General features: G+C 40.1%; 1 protein-coding gene across 8 annotated transcripts in view; it reads right to left on the reverse strand.

Moving 5' to 3' along the window:
- The window catches only part of LOC125459529 (leucine-rich repeat-containing protein 4C-like), a 966,049-nt gene that overhangs the window by 819,256 nt on the left and 124,857 nt on the right, over window positions 1-21,936 (reverse strand). For 4 of the 8 annotated variants that reach the window (XM_059652143.1, XM_048546065.2, XM_059652141.1 and 1 more), the window contains 2 exons: window positions 6,190-6,278; window positions 5,132-5,275 (listed from right to left, as the gene is read on the reverse strand). The gene's annotated coding sequence lies outside the window, so the exon portion shown is untranslated. Of the gene's footprint in view, window positions 1-5,117; window positions 5,276-6,189; window positions 6,279-21,936 lie in introns of those variants that run through there. The other 4 variants (XM_048546069.2, XM_048546067.2, XM_059652144.1 and 1 more) reach the window with 2 other exon arrangements.

Consider the following 21,936-nt stretch of genomic DNA (forward strand, 5'->3'; position numbering starts at 1 on the left):
ACGCAGCCACAGGGAGAACATGCAAACTCCACACATGATGTGGAGGTGCTGGTCTTGGACAGGGGTTTGACAAGGTCAAAAATCACATGACACCAAGTTATAGTCCAACTGGTTTATTTGAAGACACAAGCTTTTGGAGTCTCGTTCCTTCTTCAGATGACAAGATTCCAAAAGCATGAGCCTTCAAATAAACCTTTCGGACTATAACCTGGTTTTGTGTGTTATCTGACCATACTCCGAGGGTGGTATCAAACCCGGGTCCCTGGCACAGTGAGGTGGCAGTGCTAACCACTGAGCCTCTGTGCTGCTTGGAAATGCTGACCCAGAAGTTCTAATGGGGTGCTGTTGGGGCTGCAGGCGGTCCTGGCCCAGAAAGCAATGATGGAGGCCAGAAGGTGTTTAGGATGGCCGAGTTGCTGGTGAGGTGACATGTGGTGTGAGAGAAGGCAGTTATTGTAGACGGAGTGGTTGATGGGGTGTGTGGGGGCTAACTGGCAAGGCAATGGGAGCTTCACTCTGTAATTTCCTGGCCAAATATACAGCCCACTGTGCCTCTCAGCCGTCTTGTGGAGTTAGTGGTGGGAGGGAGAGGGTTCAATTACAGTCATAGAGCACAGCACGAAAACAGACCCTTCAATCCAACTTGTCCAAGTCGACCAGATATCCTAAACTGATCTAGTCTTATTTGACAGTATTTAGCCAATATCCCCCACATTCCTGTTCATTTGCCAATCCAGATGCCTTTTAAATGTTATAGTTGTACCAGCCTCCGCCACTTCTTCTGGCAGCTTGTTCCTTACACGCATGACATTCTGCATGAAAATGTTACCCCTTCGGCTGCGGTTAAATCTTTCCCCTCTCATCTTAAACCTATGCCATTTTGTTTTGGACTCACCCACCTTGGCGAAAATACCTTGGCTATTCATCCTATCTTCTGCCATAGTTTTCCATAACCTCTGACTTCAACAATTTTCTTAAATTGCATCTGCAATTCCAGATTCACTAAAATAAATGATTTGATGAAAGTCACATTAGACCTTGTTTAGAACGCTGCATCAGCCTGTAGCAAACACCTTTGTGCTTTATCTAAACCTGTTTATGTCAAATAATTTCCGAACTGACGCACAGTCAGGTGTAGTTTGTGCCATTGATTAAGAGGATACTTCTGCAAATTCCATGTTCAAATTCAAAATATTTCAATGATAAATTCTTCAGTGAAGGAACTGCAGATGTTCACAGCAAATGTCAAAAATGTAAAGCTTTTAAATAATTAAGAATGCAGAGGTATGATAAAATGACATTTAGATTCACTTCAATTCAAAACGGTTTTACCTTTGATTACTAAAACGAGAAGCAAGACCAAACCTATTTAAAATAATAGTGCAAGCCCTGAATAAAATATCAATGAATGTATGAGTGTATACTGTCATTTAAGCACCCATGCAAGGAATAGCAAAAGGAAAACCACAGCAATTCAGGTTGTTGTGGGTATGTAAATCAACACTGAATTTTTTCAGACTTGCACTGATTGCTTATTAACTTCATGAAAATAGCACCTCACGGCTCAGTCAAATAAACAGACAATGTGATTTTCACATACCTGTACTGTTGCCATAAAGTAAGCTTATTGCAACAAAAATCAAGCAAATTCAAGATCATATAGGATTTGAGTAAAATGGCAATTGTTCATTGCTGCCAGTCAAGTTTTCTGGTATTAAGAAAAAATAACTACATGGAACCAACTAGCAGAGATATTTGTATCATCTAAAACCATGAGTGAGGTGCTAGAGGATTGGAAGGGGGCTAGTTTTCTGCCTTTATTCAAAAAAAAGGCCTCGAGGAGAAGCCTGGGATCTGCAGACCTGTGAATCTGACACCCAGTGATTGGTAAATTGTTGGAGGGGATTCTGAGAGATAGGACTTATGTGTATTTGGAGAGGCAGGGACTGATTAGGGGTCATCAGCATGGCTTTGTGTATGGGAAATCATGTTTCAAAAAAAAATGATTTTTTGAGGAACTAAGCAAAATGATTGGTGAGGGTGGTAGATATTGTCTACATGGACTTTAGCAAAGCTTTTGACAAGGTTCTGCATGGCAGAATGCGTAGTAAACTTACAGCACATGGAATTCAGGGACAGATCGTCAATTGAATACAAAATTGGCTTAACAGTAGGAGACAGAGACTGGTGGTGGAGTGTTGCTTTTCAGACTGGAGGCCTGTGACCAGCAGTGTTCCACAGGGATTGGTGCAGGATCAACTGTTGTCTGACATTTATATAAACAAATTGGATGAGAATTTAGGAGCAACGGTTAGTAAGTTTGCAGATGACACCAAATTGAGTGGTATAGTCGACAGTAAAGACGGTTATATAAGATTACAAAGGAATCTTGATCAATTGGGGCAATAGGGCGAGGAATAGCAGACAGAGTTTAATTTGGATAAGTACGAGGTGTTGCATTTTGGTAAAGTGAACGAGGAAAGGCTTATACAACTAATTGTAGTTGAGTTTGGGACACTTGGGCAGCATGGACAAGTCGGCTGAAGGGACTGTTGCTTTGCTTTATGATTCTAAACATATCCCTGCAGGTTTTCATTGTTATGAAAGTTTTATTTTAAAATCTGATTTTCTTTTTCTTTTTCATTTTGTCACTCCTCCCAACTCTGCCATGAACAAAAGCACGTGCAACAGACACATTAATGAGTATGAGGCTCAGGTTGTATTTTGCTCTTACAATTTCTTTCGTCATCTGCTGCAGACTCAGTTTGGCAGAGATGTTCTTCAATATTCAGTCAGTACTATTGCGAATGAACCCCTCATGCCGATGAACATTGAAATCTCCCTCTCGGTGACTTTGTTACCCTCGGTACTTCTAAGGGATGTTCTGAGCAGCACTGATTTCTCAGGAGGGGAGAAGGGTGTGGTAGCAGCTGGGGATCAGTAGCAGGCTTCCTTGTCTATGATGAGATCTTTTAGAGGCCAGAATCTAAATGACCCCCATGGTCACTCCCTCCATGTTGTATGATGTGGAGGTGACACTGTTGGACTGGAGTGGACCAGGTCAGAAATCACATGACACCAGATTATAGTCTGACAAGTTTATTTCAAATCACAAGCTTTCACAGCACTGCTCCTTCATCAGATGAGCCTATTGGACTATAACCTGAAGTCGTACAATTTCTGAGCTTGTTCATGTTGTATACTAGTGAATCAACATCTTTGGAAGATGTGGCCTATTGTTGGGACAGAACATATTGAGAGATGCTGTTGGAAGAATCAAGATCATTGTCTGAAAAGAGATGATTTTCTGTGTCAGGTGGTTGCTTGGCTGGTCTTTGGGACAACTCTCATCATTGCAACACAGGTTAACTTTAATGAGAACTGCAGGATCAACTGAGCTTGATTTGTACTTGTTGCTCCTGGCATCATTGTCAGATGGTCTAAGTCATTTTATTTTTATTTCACTTTTCTGTAGCACATTGATACAGCTGAGAGCCTTGTTAAACCATTTCAGAGGGCAGTTAAGAGTCGACCTCATTGTTACATGTCTTTTGTTGCAGAATAGCCAGATTGCTAAGGGTGGCAAATTCCTTCCTTAAAGGACCAGATGAATCAGATATCTTTCCCACAACAATCTAAAGGTTTTCTTCAGGTACTGAGGCCCACCATTTATCTTTAGTTGTTGATGTATTTAACTCACAAAATTTATATTTTTCAGCTGCCCCAGTGGGATTTGAACTCCAATAATTTTGCCACCATTGAATGCCTTGGACACATCTCATCATCAGTAAGTGATTCAGATATTTCAAACAATTCCAGTACACTACATGTTAATAGCCTGACTTGAATTGAATCACATCTACACATTTTGAAATAATAATCCAGTGTACATTGCAAATAATAGTAAACCACAGAAAGGTTAATGAGTTTCAGTATCATTTTAAACCTCATTACAACCAGCAGACAATGCAATAGAGAAGATGGAGTAAACTGGCAATATACATCCATAAAAATAACCAGTGACAATAGATAACAAAGGATTCACTACAAGAGGTTATTTATCTTTGAGGAGTCCGCATCTGATATTTTCCCGGTTACACCCAACTCATGTTTAGCATAGATATATCCAATCAGCAAGGACAGAGTTCTTCAATATTCTGAGTGATTTTTTTTGCTTTTAAATTTTAAATGTTATAAAGTTCAGGGAACAACATTTATTGCCCAGAACATCAACACCAGTGAAAGCTCCTAAACCAAATTTAGAAGCAATTTATTTTTGTCTCTTCTATTGTTTACATCTCACTAAAACAGTAATCAAGAACATTAAGGACACATCATCTCCATTTTATTACATAAAAATAAAATCCTTAATGCTATTAATTGCAGTGTATGCCACTGAAACACTGGTGACATTGACAAGCACTGCGCCAAACAATATGGGAAGTTACATCGCACCTTCAAAACCTCTAACCTTCATTACCATTCCACTAACCCAAAAGCTTTTAATGCTCACACCAAAGCTACTCATCTTACAAAATTGACTTCAATATCCTCGGTCATGAACTTAGAAGTGATTTCCAGTACCAGTTTTCTGCATGTCCCTGCAGTGCATCTAAATCTAATTTACCTACTAATTCTAAGATCACCACGTTAACACCTAATTTTGCATAGAGTAGAAAGTACCAAAAAGAGTTAATTGACATTATAATGTCAGGAAATACAGGACTGATACTGTGAAGAGCTGACCAATGCCACAGGATCAATTGCAAATGCTAAGTTCATGTAGCTAACAGTGATTCATGCTTACAATAATGTCAAACCTGACAGTCTCATGAGACTATCATACAATGCAAATACAGTGTAAGTAGCGATTAAATACTATGTAATGAACCTGTTCTGCTTATCAAGATTGGAGCTGTCTTTGTCTGAACAAAGTGTTAGTGTCCTTCCCTGCATGGCATCAGTAACTTACACGAATAAAAGTAAAGAGAATCAATGGCAGTCGCTCTGTGCAAGGCTTCTCAGTTATGTAATTATACCTGGCTAGCACCCAAAAATGTACCACCTTGGGGCAAACTTTCAAAAATAACAAGTTCAAAATAGTCTCCCAAACATACTTCGATTGTTCTACCTTGTTGCTTGCTTTCTTCAGGCCTTCTAAACAGCGTTCTGTTTGCCTTGGTCTTTAAGATTCCTCCCCCACTTCACTTCCTACTTACTGCTCGCTTCACTGGCTTTCGAAGCACTCAGGGATTCTTTTTTCATGAGATGAACTCTATATAAATGCAAATGGTTATCACTGCTATTAAAATAATAAGCTTCATGATACATGCTGGATTAATAACTGTCCCTCAACAACTGTTAGTTCAGTTATGTGTTGACCTTGGCGATTCTTCATCCTGATTTCCCTGATGACAATTGATTTAAAGGGACAAGATCTTCAACAGAAGAACCTTCCATTCACTTGTAAGCAGTGAACTGTGACAAATTATGTTGAAATACATCATTTTGCTACTTGCAAGTTCAGCATTATGACCAATATGATGGATGGTTCTTAATCTTTTATACATAAGAACAAATCATGAGCGAATATTTTCTCAAGAACACAAAGGGAAAGAAATTGTGTCATGCACACATGTTGGCATTTTATCAGCGACAGAGCCATGCGCATGTATCCAATATCACCATCACTGGGAAATGAGCCTCACAATGTCTATCCCAATTTAGCTAAATAAAGCACTTGGAAAAAACTTAAAGACAACTAAAGAAAAATATAAAAATTAAAGGATGTTGATTTTCTGACAATTGTCTGGACACGGTTTCAATATATTAAAGAATTAATGACTGATTATTTCTTTTTCAGATATCCTTGGTTTAAAACATATGCACAAGAGACCATACTCCCTGTGAAAATTAAAGGAGCATACCCTACACACAGACAAATCAATGAAATGCTATGGAAGTCGACAAGATGAGCTTTCTCAAATTAATCTTTTGGCTTTTGATAACATGGCAAAAAAGCAAGAAAAAGTGCTACAAGATATCCAACTATTAAATACTGAAACTTGGTAAAAATGATTTCACTTGTCTTAAACTGATGACAGCATTCAAGTATTGTGTACATAGGTTTTGTATATGTCCTTCTATCCATGAATAAGCTTGCAATGTAAAGGAAAATCAGTTAATTACCTCAGTTGTTTTCCGCATTCAAAATTTTATACAGCCACTGGCAACCACACTTTGTGCACTTGCTTCTCGGGAGAATTGCTTGCGAAAATCTAAACAGAAAATTTAAATAAAATTCAAGAAAAGCAAAGGAGAACCTGAAAAAAATTCTAAGGCTATTTAAAAAAGCAGTAAATATATTCTCTTCGGATGTAAATAATGTGCTACACGTCTCTGCTGATTTCTACCACTGAGCTGACACGTCTGCCAGCTGATACAAGCATACACAATTAGAATGGTCACCATATGACATCTGCTGGGAAATACTGCTTAAGTACCTATGAGACCTAGAACTGTAGAAGAAATAACGCCATTTTTTTAGCAGTGTATCAGACAATGGCAGTTACACAGATATATAAAAGATCAAAGATTATAACAAGCATATTTTTCATTGAAACCACAGCCCCAAAGTGAATTAAGTTGCATTTGCTGGGGCCTACTACTGTAGTAGCATCATGATTAGTAATACTATACTTTCAACATTGAAAATTGTGTCAAAGTGTGTCACTGAAGTATAATTACTGACCCATAGAAAGATATTAGGAGCAACAAAAACTTGGTCAAACAAGTTACAGGAACAAACAGATAAAAGCAAACTGCACTGGTTGCTGGAAGTCTGAAACAAAAACAGAAAATACTGGAAAATTTCAGGGAGTTTGGCAGCATCTGCAGAATTAGAAACAGAATTAACTTTGAGTTGAGATAACAAGGTGTAGAGCTGGATGAACAATGCAGGCCAAGCAGTATCAGAGGAGAAGGTAAGCCAACGTTTTGGGTCTGGACCCTGCTTCAGAAATAGGGGAGGGGAAGGGGATTCTGAAATAAATAGAGAGAGAGTGGGAGGCAGATGGAAGATCGATAAAGGAGCAGATAGGTGGAGTGGAGACAGACAGGTCAAAGAGGCAGGGATGGAGCCAGTAAAGGTGAGTGGAAGTTGGTAGTTAGGATGGCGATAGATCAGTCCAGTGAGGATGGATGGGGCAAGGAGGTGGAATGAGGCTGGTAGGTACAAGGTGGGTGTGGGGCTTGAGGTCGGAGGAGTGGATAGGCGGGAGAAGGATGGATAGGTTAGGAAGGTGGGAATGAGCTGGGCTGGTTTTGGGATGCAGTAGGGGGAGGAGAGATTTCGAAGCTTGTGAAGTCCACATTGATACCATTGGGCTGCAGGATATATTCCTGCAACCTTCGAATGGCATTGTTGTGGCACTGCAGGAGGCCCAGGATGCACATATCGTCCAATGAGTGGGAGGGGGAGTTAAAATGGTTCGCAACTGGGAGGTTTGATTAGATTCCCTACAGTGTGGAAACAGGCCCTTCGGCCCAACAGGTCCACACCGCCCTTTGGAGCATCCCACCCAGACCCATCCCCCTATTACCTACAGACCCTGAATACTATGGGCAATTTAGCATGGCCGATCCACCTAGCCTGCACATCTTTGAACTGTGGGAGGAAACCAGAGCGCCTGGAGGAAACCCACGCAGACACAGGGAGAATGTGCAAACTCCACACAGACAGTTGTCCACGGCTGGAATCGAACCTGGGTCCTTGGTGCTGTGAGGCTGCAGTGCTAACCACTGAGCCACCATGCTGAGGTGCAGTCGTTTGTCGTGAACCAAGCGTAGGTGTTCCACAAAGTGCCGTCTAAGCCTCCACTTGGTTTCCCCGATGTAGAGGAGGCCACAATAGGAACAGCAGATACAGTGTACCACATTAGCAGAGGTGCAGGTGAGCATCTGCTTGACGTGGAAAGTCTTCTTGTGGCCTGAGATGGGGGTGAGGGGGGAGGTGTAGAGGCAGGTTTAGCACTTCCTGCGGTTGCAGGGAAAAGTGCTGGATGTGGTGAGACTGGAGGGGAGTGTGGAGTGGACAAAGGAGTCACGGAGAGAGTGGTCCCTCCGGAAAGCAGGTAAGGGAGAGGAGGGAAAATATCTTTGGTGGTGGGGTCGGATTGCAGATGGCAGAAGTGCCGGAGGATGTTGTGTTGGATCTGAAGGTTGATGGGTTGGTACGTGAGGATAAGGGGCTTCTGTTTTGGTTGTTATTGTGGGGAGGGGGTGTAAGGGATGAGTTGCGGGAAATGCAAGAGACACGATCATGGGCGTTTTTGACCACTGTAGAGGGGAAGTTGCAGTCCTTTAAAAATGAGGACATCCGGGATGTCCAGGAGCGAAATGCCTCATCTCGGGAGCAGATGCAGCAGAGGCGAAGGAATTGAGAATAGGGTATGGTATTTTTGCAGGAAGGTGGGTGAGAGGAGTTATATTCTAGGTAGTTGTGGGAGTCAGTGGGCTTGAAATGAATATCAGTTTCCAGGTGGTTGCCGGAGATGGAAAGAGACAGGTCGAGGAAGGGGAGAGAGGTATCAGAGGTGGTCCCAGTGAACTTAGGGTTGAGGTGGAAGGTGTTGGTGCGGTGAAGTGAATTTTGAATTGATATGCTTTTATCCCAGAACTCAAGAAAAAGGCGTAAATAAGGGATAAAATAAATCAAATAAATAAAGAACTTTGATGCACTTTGGTAGGAGTAACCAGAAGGCAAAGTACAGGGCTAATGGTAAGGTTCTTAGTAGTGTAGATGAGCAGAGAGATCTCAGTGTCCATGTACACAGATCCTTGAAAGTTGCCACCCAGGTTGACAGGGCTGTTAAGAAGGCTACAGCGTTTTAGCTTTTATTAATAGAGGGATCGAGTTCCAGAACCAAGAAGTTATGGTGAAGCTGTACAAAACTCTGGTGCGGCTGCACTTGGAGTATTGTGTACAGTTCTGGTCACCGCATTATAAGAAGGATGTGGAAGCTTTGGAAAGGGTGCAGAGGAGATTTACTAGGATGTTGCCTGGTATGGATGGAAGGTCTTACGAGGAAAGGCTGAGGGACTTGAGGCTGTTTTCATTAGTGAGAAGAAGGTTGAGAGGTGACTTAATTGAAACATATAAAATAATCAGAGGGTTAGATAGGGTGGATAGGGAGAGCCTTTTTCCTAGGATGGTAACGGCGAGCACGAGGGGGCATAGCTTTAAATTGAGCGGTGAAAGATATATGACAGATGTCAGAGGTAGTTTCTTTACTCAGAGAGTAGTAAGGGAATGGAACGCTTTGCCTGCTGAGTTTGCCAATTTGCACAAAGTCTTTTTTCAAATGTTACCAAATTACATTGTTCGCAGTCAACACGCAATAAAAAAAAGCAAAATATGTATGGCCAAGAATTTTTAGAGAGCTACTGCTTTAAAGAGAGGTGAGTAAATTGGACTTATATTCTCTGATTTTATTGAGAAATATAAGGTTCTGAACAGGCTTGAGGGGGTAGACTCTGAGGGATTCTTTCTACTGGCCAGAGAGAATAAAACAGGGGAGACATAGTCTCAGTATAAGGGGTTAATCAAGTTGAGCTGTGATGGAGAGAAATTAATTCCTTCCAATGATTGGGAATCTTCAGAAATATCTGGATCAGAGTCAAGTGGCTGCTTCAATGTTGAATACATTTAAGGTTTGGATAGAGAGATTTTTGGCAACTGCCAGCGAGTCAACGAAAATGGGAAAATGGCTGGGTAAGTGAAGTTGAAACTCAAGATTAACCGTGATCATGTTGAATGGCAGATCAGATTTGGTTTACCCCTGCTATAATTTCATCAGGTCTGAGACAGAAACCGGAACAGTTCTGAGGAAATTTCCACTCTTTAATAATCTTCATGACTCAAGGGCAATTCAAGAACACGGGCAATGCTATGGTCAGCTAAAAACTGGAGTGTAGCTCTGTGGCCATAAAGGGCAATTGTCATATAAATCAATGTTTCCAGGAGATTACATATGGAACTAATTTTCTTTATTCAAGCAACATCAAATTCAAACACATGAAAATTTTACTACAGATATAAGAGCCAGAGCCCTTAGACTTTGTAACACTGTGACAAGAAACAGTCATAGTCCTGGAACAGGAGCAGTAGGTGGTCGTAATTTTTTTTTGTTGAAATTGCTCTCTTTTCTATTCTGGTGGAATGTCTAATCCATAAAATAAAGCAACACTAGGTTCTGCCATACCAACATAGAAAGGAATGTAAAATGGGCAAATGGTGTGCTTCTGCATCAGTGAAATACAGTGAAATTTTGACAGCATTAAAATAATAATTCAACTGGAAGCAACAAAGGGTCTGGAATTATGGCCAATCAATGTCGGGAGGTTGGGGGTGTGGGGGTGTGATTGGGGGGGACCATGAGAAATTTAAATTTGCTTTGATTGAAAAAAGTAATTCAGAAGAGTTAAAAATATTGCTAATGCCCCAATTATACGCATCTAGTGAGGAATGGTGCTCCCAGAAAACATAACTTAATCACGGGCTTGATATCCTGCGTGTATCGTTAGTGAATTTAACTGTACAGAGTAACTGGGCAGTGGGTCCTGTGAATGTGATATTCAGTACTCTCTGAAATTGTATCAGCAGCAGAAATCAAGCTTAGAATGTTAAAAAATACCGGAATGGAACCAATGAGGGAAGAATCAGAGATATAATAATTGCACAATAAATAAATTGTAAAACTAATCTTAAGTAAGCTGCTTGGTCTGATTAACCTTGACTAGTAGAAAAAAAATTGAAAACAATAATTGCAGGGGGCCGACAATGTTTATTGAAATATATTCTGAGAATGGTATCACTGATTAATGGTTTTGATTTGTGTGTCAGCTCCCCTGCAGAAACCAATGAACTCCAAAGGACCCAGGTGGTCCCATTGATTCATTTCAAGAGGGGCAAAATGTTCTGAGGTGGGGGGTGGTGTTGGTGGGGTTTAGGTTAGGCTTGGTATCAATTGTGTATAATTGCATGTCATGATTACCCTTCACCCACTCTTCTTGAAGCAGGCAATGTGAAAACATTCTGTGCTGAGTGTATGAAATGTACTGCTCACTGTTTGCATTCTCAGCAAGTTCCAGCTTTGTACATGACCAGCACAATGGTCAGCTTAAATAGATGTTGTAACGAGGTCTGCAACTCTAAAAGCCAGCTGTATTTACACCATTTCGGTTATATGTGCAGTTTCAATAAGGTAGCTTTCAGCAAGTGGAAAAAATAGGCTGCAGAGAAAATTCCCAGTCCTTCTGTTGTAGAATGAAAGACTTTTGGAAATGAGTTGGAAAAAAAAGAGATATTAATTTCCACAGGGAGACTGGAAGCCCTCATGCACAACCAGAAAGGGAAATGGGTACAGGTAATGAAAGGTCAATTCATAAAACCTGGCCTTGAAGAACTGACTTCATTGCCAGAAAATGAGTAATGGTCTCAAGCAGAAGGTTCAGGCCAGCAAATATATTTTAAACAAACCTCTATTACCCATGGTGTGGCAAGTGTTTCTGCATTTATCACACTCCCATTGTTCATCAATCAGTGATCAGGACTCATACGTAACATTCAGAAACTCTCCCACACCTTTGAATACTCTCCATCACTACAAACCCTTACTGTTTCCACTTGCACCCAGCGATTCATCTATGGGAGGGACAGCGCTCGTGCACATCGCAACACATTCACCGACATTCTTCCCTCCACCTTCCAACGCAAGGTATCAGACAGATGTGTTTGCAACCTTTCAGCCCTTTGACTGAGATGATGCTCCTCATGGGCTGGCTGTGACTGAGGTCTTTGCATTTTCCATTATCGGGAACAATCAGGGTGTCAGTGTATTCATCTCTATGCTCCCTATTAATCCTGTTTATACCTCTTCCTGCAGATGGTGTGATCACTTGTTTCCACCCCTGCCCTTTTCCTCATCCTAACCCTCCTTTTCAACTCTTTTGTTGTCTGCTACCTAAGGTTTACAATCGAGCCAACCATCTCGAAGGCTATGAGAGCAAGAACAGATTTCTGATCACGATGTAGGATCACTTGATCTGACTCTCACAATCATCATGTCAGATACTGACATTCCATGTAGCTTCACACTGTAAATTGCCTTTTGGATCTCATGAATATCCATGCCTTGTGTCAGGGATTTGAGCTTCACCACTGTGTCTGCAGATAGGGAGGTAAAGGATAGGTCAAGTTGACCCATATTCCTTTAAACAATAAAAAAGAAGCAATGCTGTTATGGCTAGTGGAAATAAAGAGTCAAATCCTTCTGTCATTTTTGCCAGTTTGCTTCCTATAATATCAGAGATAATGGGGACTGCAGATGCTGGAGATTCCAAGATAATAAAATGTGAGGCTGGATGAACACAGCAGGCCAAGCAGCATCTCAGGAGCACAAAAGCTGACGTTTCGGGCCTAGACCCTTCATCTGATGAAGGGTCTAGGCCCGAAACGTCAGCTTTTGTGCTCCTGAGATGCTGCTTGGCCTGCTGTGTTCATCCAGCCTCACATTTTATTATCTTGCTTCCTATAATAATTGGCTATGTCAACAATACGTATAAGTGGTGTTTACTTCCAAAGATACATCAATATTGTAGTTAATTCAAAAGAAGTTTTAAAAACTTGAGCAACAAGAGAAATTCAATGATCTCAGGAACTTGCTATTGGCATTGCAGGACAGAGGGAAGTGGAGCCAGACACTGAAAGTTTAAGGCAGAGGAAAAGTAGTTTATTATATTGGATGCACCCAATGGAACAGCAATAAACAAATGGAAATAAACAAGTTGAATGTAATCACCTGTCATTTCTATCCCATCTGTTCATAAAAGAATTATACAATATTTCTGTGCACAGACTAGTGTGTGAGCATGAATAATTGATCACCCACCCCTCCACTGCTTCCCAGTTGCTGCTGTCATGAACAGGTGTAATAGTTTGGACATAAAATGTTCTGCATGCAAATCATGAAGCTCATTAGAGGTCTGTATGTGGCATTTACATCTTTGGTGATCAAGAACAGAACACTCAACATATGTTAACAGGTCTTTTTTAACTTCAAACAGCATGATTAACTTACAAGTACAACTATATACAAAATGATTATTTCAGTTAATTTTCTTTTCACTACATTCTGAGAATGATGTTGAGAGAACACTATTGCTCGTTATTTTACTGCGCTGTAATTGGAACATTTGATTCCTGTGATTATATTACAGGATGATATGTATCTGTGTGATTTCAATAACATTATGAACCAAGAACCTAAAGATTCAAATGGTTCGTAAGTGTCAGTAGACATATTTCAATGAATGTGAAATATCAGAAACACATTGTGTTAAATAGTGCGTACCATTATTTTCAAGTTTGCATTGAAAATAGGGAATTAGAGAATGATGCAGAAGACATAATCTCCAAATATAAACTGAGTAAATACTTTCGAACCTGCTAATTAGCCAACATGTTGTTTTCTTTCTGTTGGCAGACCCTCTCAGTATGGATGCCAATTGTCAGCATGCTTTATGTCCTTGGAGCACCATAGTATTCACGTAAGAGGATTAACAACTGTGGTGTCATTACTGAGAATGAATCTATGGTTCGCTACCAGGGAAATTTCCAGATTCTCTGTTCACAGGCACAGGATGGTGAAAAAGAACATAAGATCTCAGGAATGAAACAGACCATTCAACAAAATAATGTTTCAAAATTTCTGCTCATTTTCCAACCCAAATCCATGTTTTATTTAGCTACTCCTGCATTAGGACCTGAGGCCGTTCCCATTTACTTCAACCAGATGCAACTCTCTGTGCTGGTTAACAACATGCATTCAAACTCCTCCAGTCAAAAATAAGTTAGAAATGAATCATTGCATGAAGACAGTAATCAGAGCAGACCAGACTTCACTTTTATTCAGAAAAACAAGATCTCCACTTACTATTTTCTCTCTCCAAATTCTGGATCTAGGCCCGAAACGTAAGCTTTTGTGCTCCTAAGATGCTGCTTGGCCTGCTATGTTCATCCAGCTCCACACTTTGTTATCGCCATCATTGAGATGCTGGTTTCATTGTTCAACTTGGAAGAACTTTTATAACTATAAAATCACTTAGGCGCTCATAAAAATTCAAATGTGTTCAGATAAGAAGCCCTTAAAATCTGGCAGAGAATAAATAGCAGGTGAGGTCGTTTGATTTGATTGGGTTTAGTATTGTCACACATGCTGAGACATAAATAAAAGCATTTTTTTTGTGTACTGTCCAGGCAAATCATACCTTACATAAAGATACTAGAACAAAATGCAGAAAATAGTGTTATTGCTACAGAGAAGGTGCAGAGAAACATCAATTCTAATATGAGAGGTCTATTCTAAAGTCAGATAACAGTGGGGAAGAAGATGTTATTGAATCTGTTGGTAGGTGTTTCCAAAAGTTGTATCTTCTGTTCAATGGAAGAGGGTGGGGAAGACAGTGTAACCAGAGTGGAAGGGTTCTTTGATTGTGTTGGCTGCTTTCTCTAGGCAGCAGGATGTGTAGACAGGGTCAGTGGAATGAAGGCCGGTTTGCATGATGCCTGGTCTGTGATCACAACTCACTGTAATTTCTCTTGGACGTGAGCAGAGCAGTTGTCACACCAAGCTGCAATATGTCCAGGCAGGATGCTTTCTCCAGTACATCTATAAAAATTGGTGAGAATCATTGTGGACATGCTGAAGTTCCTTGGCCAGCTTAAGGAAGTGGAGAGGTTGGTGTGCTTTCTTGACTGTAGTGCTGAATTGGATGAACCTGGACAGATTGTTGGTGATATTTACACGTACGAACTTGAATTTCTTTATCACCTCCACCTTAGCACCATTATTACAGTCAGGGGCATGTCCTTCATCCCACTTCTTGAGGTCAATGATCAGCTCCTTCATTTTGTTGAAATTGAGGGCCAGATTGTTGTTTTTTTTTACTCCATGCCACTAAGTTGTTTCCAGTACTCTGTCTCATCATTGTTTAAGATCTGACACACAACATTGGTGTCATCAACAAAATTGTGAACAGAGTTAGAACTAAATTTGGTCACATAGTCGCAAGTGCATAATGAGTAAGGGCCTGAGTATACAGTCTTAAGGGGCACCAGTGTTGAGGATTATTGTGGAGGAGGTGTTGTTGCCTATCCTTACTGATTGCAGTCTGTGGTTCAGATATGTTGTGTCCATGATTAGAACATCAGGAGAATTCAATGCCCTTCTATCCAACAATGCCAACAAATGTTTACATCACTCTAGACAGTGGAGAAAGCCTCATTTTAACATCTATCCGGAAGCCTAAATCTCTGACACTATGGCCCTAAATTAGTAGGGTTTTGAAGCACCAACCTGGATGATAAATCAGAATTGAGTTTCACCATGTGATTCTATAGGCAAGAGGCCAGTCATCTGAAAATGTGATTACAGTGTGTTTGTAACAATATGAAGCTTGAGAGAATCTCTGATCAAGAGTAATGAGAATTCCCATCTTGGTTTATTTGTAGGGAGAAAGAAAAATCAAGCAGAATTTCTGACGCTGACAAAGTTTGGGAATGACGTTAGAGAATTTAAAAACACAAAAATGACTGCAAAGTAGATGTATGAAGGCTGTATTTATCCATCAATTTTACCTAGCCTCGAAAGATATCATTATCTTTCATTCTCCTTCATGAATGCAAGATAGTAAGGGCTATACATCGCTCTGTGCATCAGTACTAATCAAGGTCTACTGGCAGGAAGATAGCCCAGACATCTTTTCCAGGTTTTCACCTTTTGAGTTGGACAATATAAATACCTGCTACAGCCCCATCCAATGGACTGACTGCAGAGATAGAAGAGACAACATCTCTTTTGACTTCTCGGCATGTATTAACGACATCTGTGATTGTTTCCCTTATTGCACATCAAGATTGATGGACCTGCATTCCAAAGTGCCTCTCTGCCCTGACAGTTCTCCAAATCTTAACACTTATTGTGTTTTCCCTCACCTCATCTGTTCTCTCCAAAAATAATTTTCATGTCTCCCTGAACTGAATTCCGTTTGCCTATTTTCTGTCCACCTGACATGGGCCATTGATCACTGGCAACATCTTGCCATATACAGCTTTCTTCATCAACTTTGGGCAGGTGATCACTTTTGGCATCAATGTCTTCATCACATGCCCTATATTTAACTCTATATCATCGTAACATACCACAAAAAGTAAAAGGTTAAGTCACGTTTGGGTCCTGAGATTCAGAAGAATTGTTGTGGTTGCTTCTTGCTTCACATGTCAAAGACAATTGTTTTATCTCATATTATTCATATGCATGAAACAAATTAGTTGTATATTTTTGCTATGTCATAATCGTTGTTACGGTGTGCCAACAAGTGTCTCAAAGGCATCTTCCATTTCTTCACCTCCACCATGGAGAAGTAAGCCATTATCTTCTTTTGTTCCATACTATTGCGAAAGCTGCCAATTTACCTTTGAAATATCACAGTTAGTTTGCCAAAGTAAGCATAAAGATCATCACTCCAATGATCACCAACATCTTGACCTGTAATACAGTGATAGTGCCTGATCAAGGATTTGGTATCAGGGTCATTTCAAAGAAAACCTTCTCTGTAAAGATTGAGATAACTAAGTGTGGAGCTGGATGAACACAACATTAGGACCACACTAAGATGCTGCTTGGACTGCAGTGTTCATCCAGCTCCACACTTTGTTATCTCGGATTCTCCAGCATCTGCAGTTCCCATTATCACTGTCAAGATTTTCATTTGGATAGTTATTTTGGTGAGACCAAAATTTATATTTGGTGAGAGTAAATTTAGACTGTAAGGGCTGAATGAATATTTGTATATTAAAAGCAAAGGCAATAATTTATTGAATGAACCATATGCACCATTAAGAATTCTGTCAGTAGAGGCCTGTGTAAATAGGAGGCAAGGTAAAGGTATAGTAGTTCCACTATTTCATTAGAGAGAGAGAGAGAGAGAGAGAGAGAGAGAGAGAGAAAAAGAAAGAAAGAAGAAAAAACTGGTCGTGAATTTTAACTTGAGGATCACCATAACTTAGACAAAGGTAGAGGTTGAGAAGGCATGGTAACCTAGCCAGTACAAGACCTACAGCCATGCTGTCTCTTTCCATCATAAACCAGCCATCCTGCCATCTGAGCCAAACAGCCCCATGAAATGTAATGCTCATGAAAACATTGTGAGAAGGTTGCTCTCGCTGTGTCACTTGAATAAAACAAGCATAAAACCTTTACTTATTCTCCAGTGATTGATCATTAAAAACTTTAGATAACAGTACGAGCCCCTTGTATGTATGCTTCACACAGCTTCAACGTGTTCCCCAACACTATAATTTAAGATGCTGTTTCTTGAAATTAGATGAACAAAAGTTGCGTAAAAGCAACATTTCATATTTTCACTTTTTTCATAATTATTGTGAAGTTCTTGGTAAGGATCAGTAAGATATTCAATACATATTCAGGAACAGATCTGTCACAACTTTGTTAATATAATGCATTTGTTTAATCTTCTTTCTTCTAAGAGTAGCCGTGTATGGTAATCTTAAGTGGACTCGGTGTATAATACACGCAATCATTATCCTTCTAAATGTTATGGGTCGTTACCTTTCTGCTTTGTGTAGTATTGAACTCTCAGTATCACAGGCTATGTGATCTATAACAGCCAGGAGTTCTAGATTTCTGAGTCTTACACTTTTTCTTTATGAAATATATTTTATCTGATTCCCAGCATCGTCTTCTTCTATAATGGTCTCAGTACTTCAATGCTGAATAACCCAGTTTCTATTCTACATTTACAAAATCATATCCAATCTTTGCAAAAATGTCCTTTCTCTAATTGAGAACATTTTTTTTAACTCTTGCTATCTTCGTCTTTGTCCATAAATCTTTGCTTGATGAACTGAATTCTGACCCTAGCGTTAAAATGCTCATCCACTGCTATCCCTCCAACTGTCAAGCTTTGTCAAGAGGACACTTAAATCAACAATTACACCTGGAAAATAATGCCTTGAGGTTACAATTTTTAAATCTATCTCTTCCTCCATGCCCAACCATTGTCCTTGGGCTTCCTGGTCATTCAGTTACATCATAAATGTCTTCAGCGGATTCAGTTATCCAGGTCAGGAACTCTGGAACTGCCTTCTAAATCTCTCAGCCTCCTTACTTCTTTTTCAATCCTTAGGTTACTCCTTGAGACCTGTGGCTAGTTTAGTCATCCATCATGTTATCTTCTTATTGGCTTGGTGTATTTATGAATGCACTTGCAAAGTCTCTCAGGTTTTATTACACTGAAATAGCTATACAAATACAAGATTTTGTTGTTGTCAGATAATGCATTTACCAAAGACGTAGTGCGCATAGATATGATCTTGGGGACATTGGCAGTGAGATAGAAGAGTGCCCAGTGATATGACTAAATGGAGCACCTGAGAATATCTGGATGCATAACCTTAATTCTATTAATATTTATTGACTTACAAAGTTATTGGGATGGAAACCATATTTCTTCAGCTAGATATATTCATAATTAGAATGGCATGAGCTGAAAAAAATCAAAGGTCTTTCATAATTTCTTCCAAGCAAACTCCCTCTGCTGATGCAGATGTACATTGTAGACGCAAGTGGAAAAAACGTGTCCAATGCAATTTTCAATGCACGACAGTCAGTACTAAGAAGTCAAGACGATACCCTTGGCACCCTAACAAATATCTTTCCAATTTTTCTCATCCTTCAAAAGACAGGGAGACTGTCCATTATTAGAACACAAAGTAATTACAATTGCTGTAAAGATATCAGCAATGCATTGAGTCCACTTGGACTAGCCATTTGCATATTGATGGTCTGCTTTGGGGCAGTTCTGAACTTAACAATCTATTCAAAATACTGAATGCTGAAAGAAAACAAGGTTTTCACATGACATGCAAGCATTCTAAACTTGGTGTGGAATGTTAATTGATATCCTGGATACCATGGGCACTATGACAATTCTTGGCCTATTATTACAGTAACTATGAACTTCAGATGTCCCACTGTGATACAATGCTCCTTGAGGAATCATTCCATTTAATTTTCTCAGTTTTTCAGACATAACAGGCCATATGAAAAGAAGCCTCTTGGGCACAGTTCCCAAGGTTGGCCAGACTGAAAGTGCCAATGAGTCAAGGACACTGCCAGTTTCTTGCAGAATCATAAATGGATGGCCCTCAGGTGGTCTGAGCTTAGTCAGTGAGGAATCAGTCAGAAAGCTATTAACACATGCAGCTCACAATCAAGAGCTGCAACTCTGTTTGGTATTGAAGATGATTGCAGCTGGAGTAGAAATGATTAATTGTAGAGAAAGTACATCCACATTTCAAATGTTGCAATCTTGTAATTTTATATTATTAAGGGACACAGAGAAATATCCCATGATGTCAAAGCGCAAGTGAACAGTCTGTAGTTGATAGAAATAAAAAAAACATGAATTGTGTGGAAGTTTATGCATCAAAATGTGTTTATTCAATCCATCATTTTCAAAGAAATGAGAATTCATATTGTGATGCATGCAGTAATGAAATGCATTAGCCAGTTGCAGAGTCTGTTTCATGCTCTTGTTTACCTGTGTATTAAAGAGGAAACAATAGACTCAAATTGTAAAAGTTGTGTCATGTGCTATGAAGATTTTGATGAACCCCAGAAAATTCCTACTGCAATCTGTTACAGTATGAGAGCAATGGAAAACAACTGTACAAATCAGAAGAAGTTTTTGATGAAAATGGTTAGCCCTGATGAATAAATAGACATAACAAGGTGAAGAGCTGGATGAATACAGCAGGCCAAGAAGCATCGTAGGAGCAGGAGAGCTGCCGTTTCGGGCCTAGACCCTTCTTCAGAAACCAGGCCCGAAACGGCAGCTGTCCTGCTCCTATGATGCTGCTTGGCATGCTGTGTTCATCCAGCTCTTCACCTTGTTACCTCGGATTCCCCTGCAACTGCAGTTCCTACTATCTCTGAATAAATAGACTGTTAGATGAAAAGGACAAGGATGTTGAAAGTACAAGCCATATAAATTTGCAGTTTAAAAAGAAGTGTTCAGGGACTTGGGCAGGAAATGTCTATCTATTAACTATGGCTGTCTTTGGGAAGCTGCAATCATAAAAATTCCAGTTTGAAGTTTTATGTGTTCTTCACTTTCATATTTTTCTTGATCCCTTATGCTTCACTGCAGTTCTTCTCTGGATCACAACCTGGTGTCTGTTCTGGTGGCTGCCCTCATTATTAAGTAATAACATTCACATAACAAAAAACATATTTCCAAGGTGTGTGGTTCCAGCAGTTTTTTTAAACTGCAAACCACAGGTGTCTTAGTTGTAAATTTATGATCCACTAACCAATCTTCCAGAAAAGTAAGTCACCCTGGCAACAAAGGAAGCTTACTATTATTGGCCAAATAGTATTTTATATTAGCATTATAATTGCAAATTGAATTTTAAATATGAAGGAAAATGTCCCAAAGAACAGGAATAATGATGTGACTATTTGTGCTCGCTATTATGGAGTGTATTGAAAAGTAATGTCTTGCTTCTGCATATGGAGTTCAGTACAGAAATCAGAACATTATTGTCTGACTTCTGCTCAGCCGTAGATTGTTGTAATATTCAGGTGCCTCTGACAAAAACATTCGGGTGTTGGGCTGAAGTGCTAACTGTTCAATTCAAACAGTTGCTGACAAGTTGTACTAATGAGGTTTAAGATCTTGTGTGCACAAATTCTTCGAGTAGTACAGCATGGTCAAGCATTAATAACTCTCTGTAGGCAGACTAAAATAGCATCGTCAATTTCTCACACTGTGGCTCATAATGAAGCTACCAACGCCGAATGCATGGCAGATTCTAACTTGTGTTTATTAAACTATTTAAATGGCATCTGCCTGGGATGTTTACACAGTTAGATCATTTTAGTAAGGATTCCTGTAGATTCTACGAGAACATTAGATTTGAGTAAGAGAAACTAACACAGCACAGAGGCTGAATATGCTGGGGGTTATTTTTCCTGGAACATCAGAGGCTGAGGGGTGTCTTTTGGAAGTTTATACAGCCATGAGGGACACAGATAGGGTGAATAGCTAAGGTCCTTTCCTGAGGGTAGGGGAATCTAAAACTAGAGGGGCATAAGTTTAAGCTGAGAGGGGAAAGATTAAAAAGGGATCTAAGGAGCAACCTTTTTCAAGCAGAGGGTGATGCATGTACGGAATGGCTTCCCAGAGGAAATTGTGGAGACTGATACAATGACAGCATTTAAAAGCCACCTGGATGGGTACATGAATAGGAAGGGTTTAGAGGGATCTGGGCCAAATGCTGGCAAGTGAGACCCGCTTTATTTAGGATAACTGATCAGCATGGATGTGTTGCACTGAAGGGTCAGTTTCCTTGCTGTACATCTCTATGGCTCTATGACACAGGCAGAGGATGGAGTTTTCCCAGTCCCGCAGAATGTGGGCATTGGTAAATCAGTCAGGAAAAATGGTGAGATTAGCAGAAATGAGATTCTCAATGTTGAGAAACAGAAAGGCCAATTCTTCATCCGAGTATTGAACGGAGAGATGAGAACCTCATTAGGCAGTGACAAGAAGCCTATTTGCATCTATTTGAATACATTAACATGCCATTGTTACCTAAGCTCTCCCCGTTGGTAGACAGTGACTACCCACAACCCCATTTGAGGAGGCTGGCATGAGACATGTACCAGTCTCTTGGCATCCTCATGACACAGCTTTGACCCACTTATAATACATTTCTTCATTTCACTGCTGCACTTTGGAGTACCTAAAACACCTATCATTATAATGCTGCTGCCTGGACACTGGGGCTAT

Source organism: Stegostoma tigrinum, chromosome 17 (genome assembly GCF_030684315.1).
Source record: "Stegostoma tigrinum isolate sSteTig4 chromosome 17, sSteTig4.hap1, whole genome shotgun sequence".
Taxonomy (NCBI): Eukaryota; Metazoa; Chordata; class Chondrichthyes; order Orectolobiformes; family Stegostomatidae; genus Stegostoma; species Stegostoma tigrinum.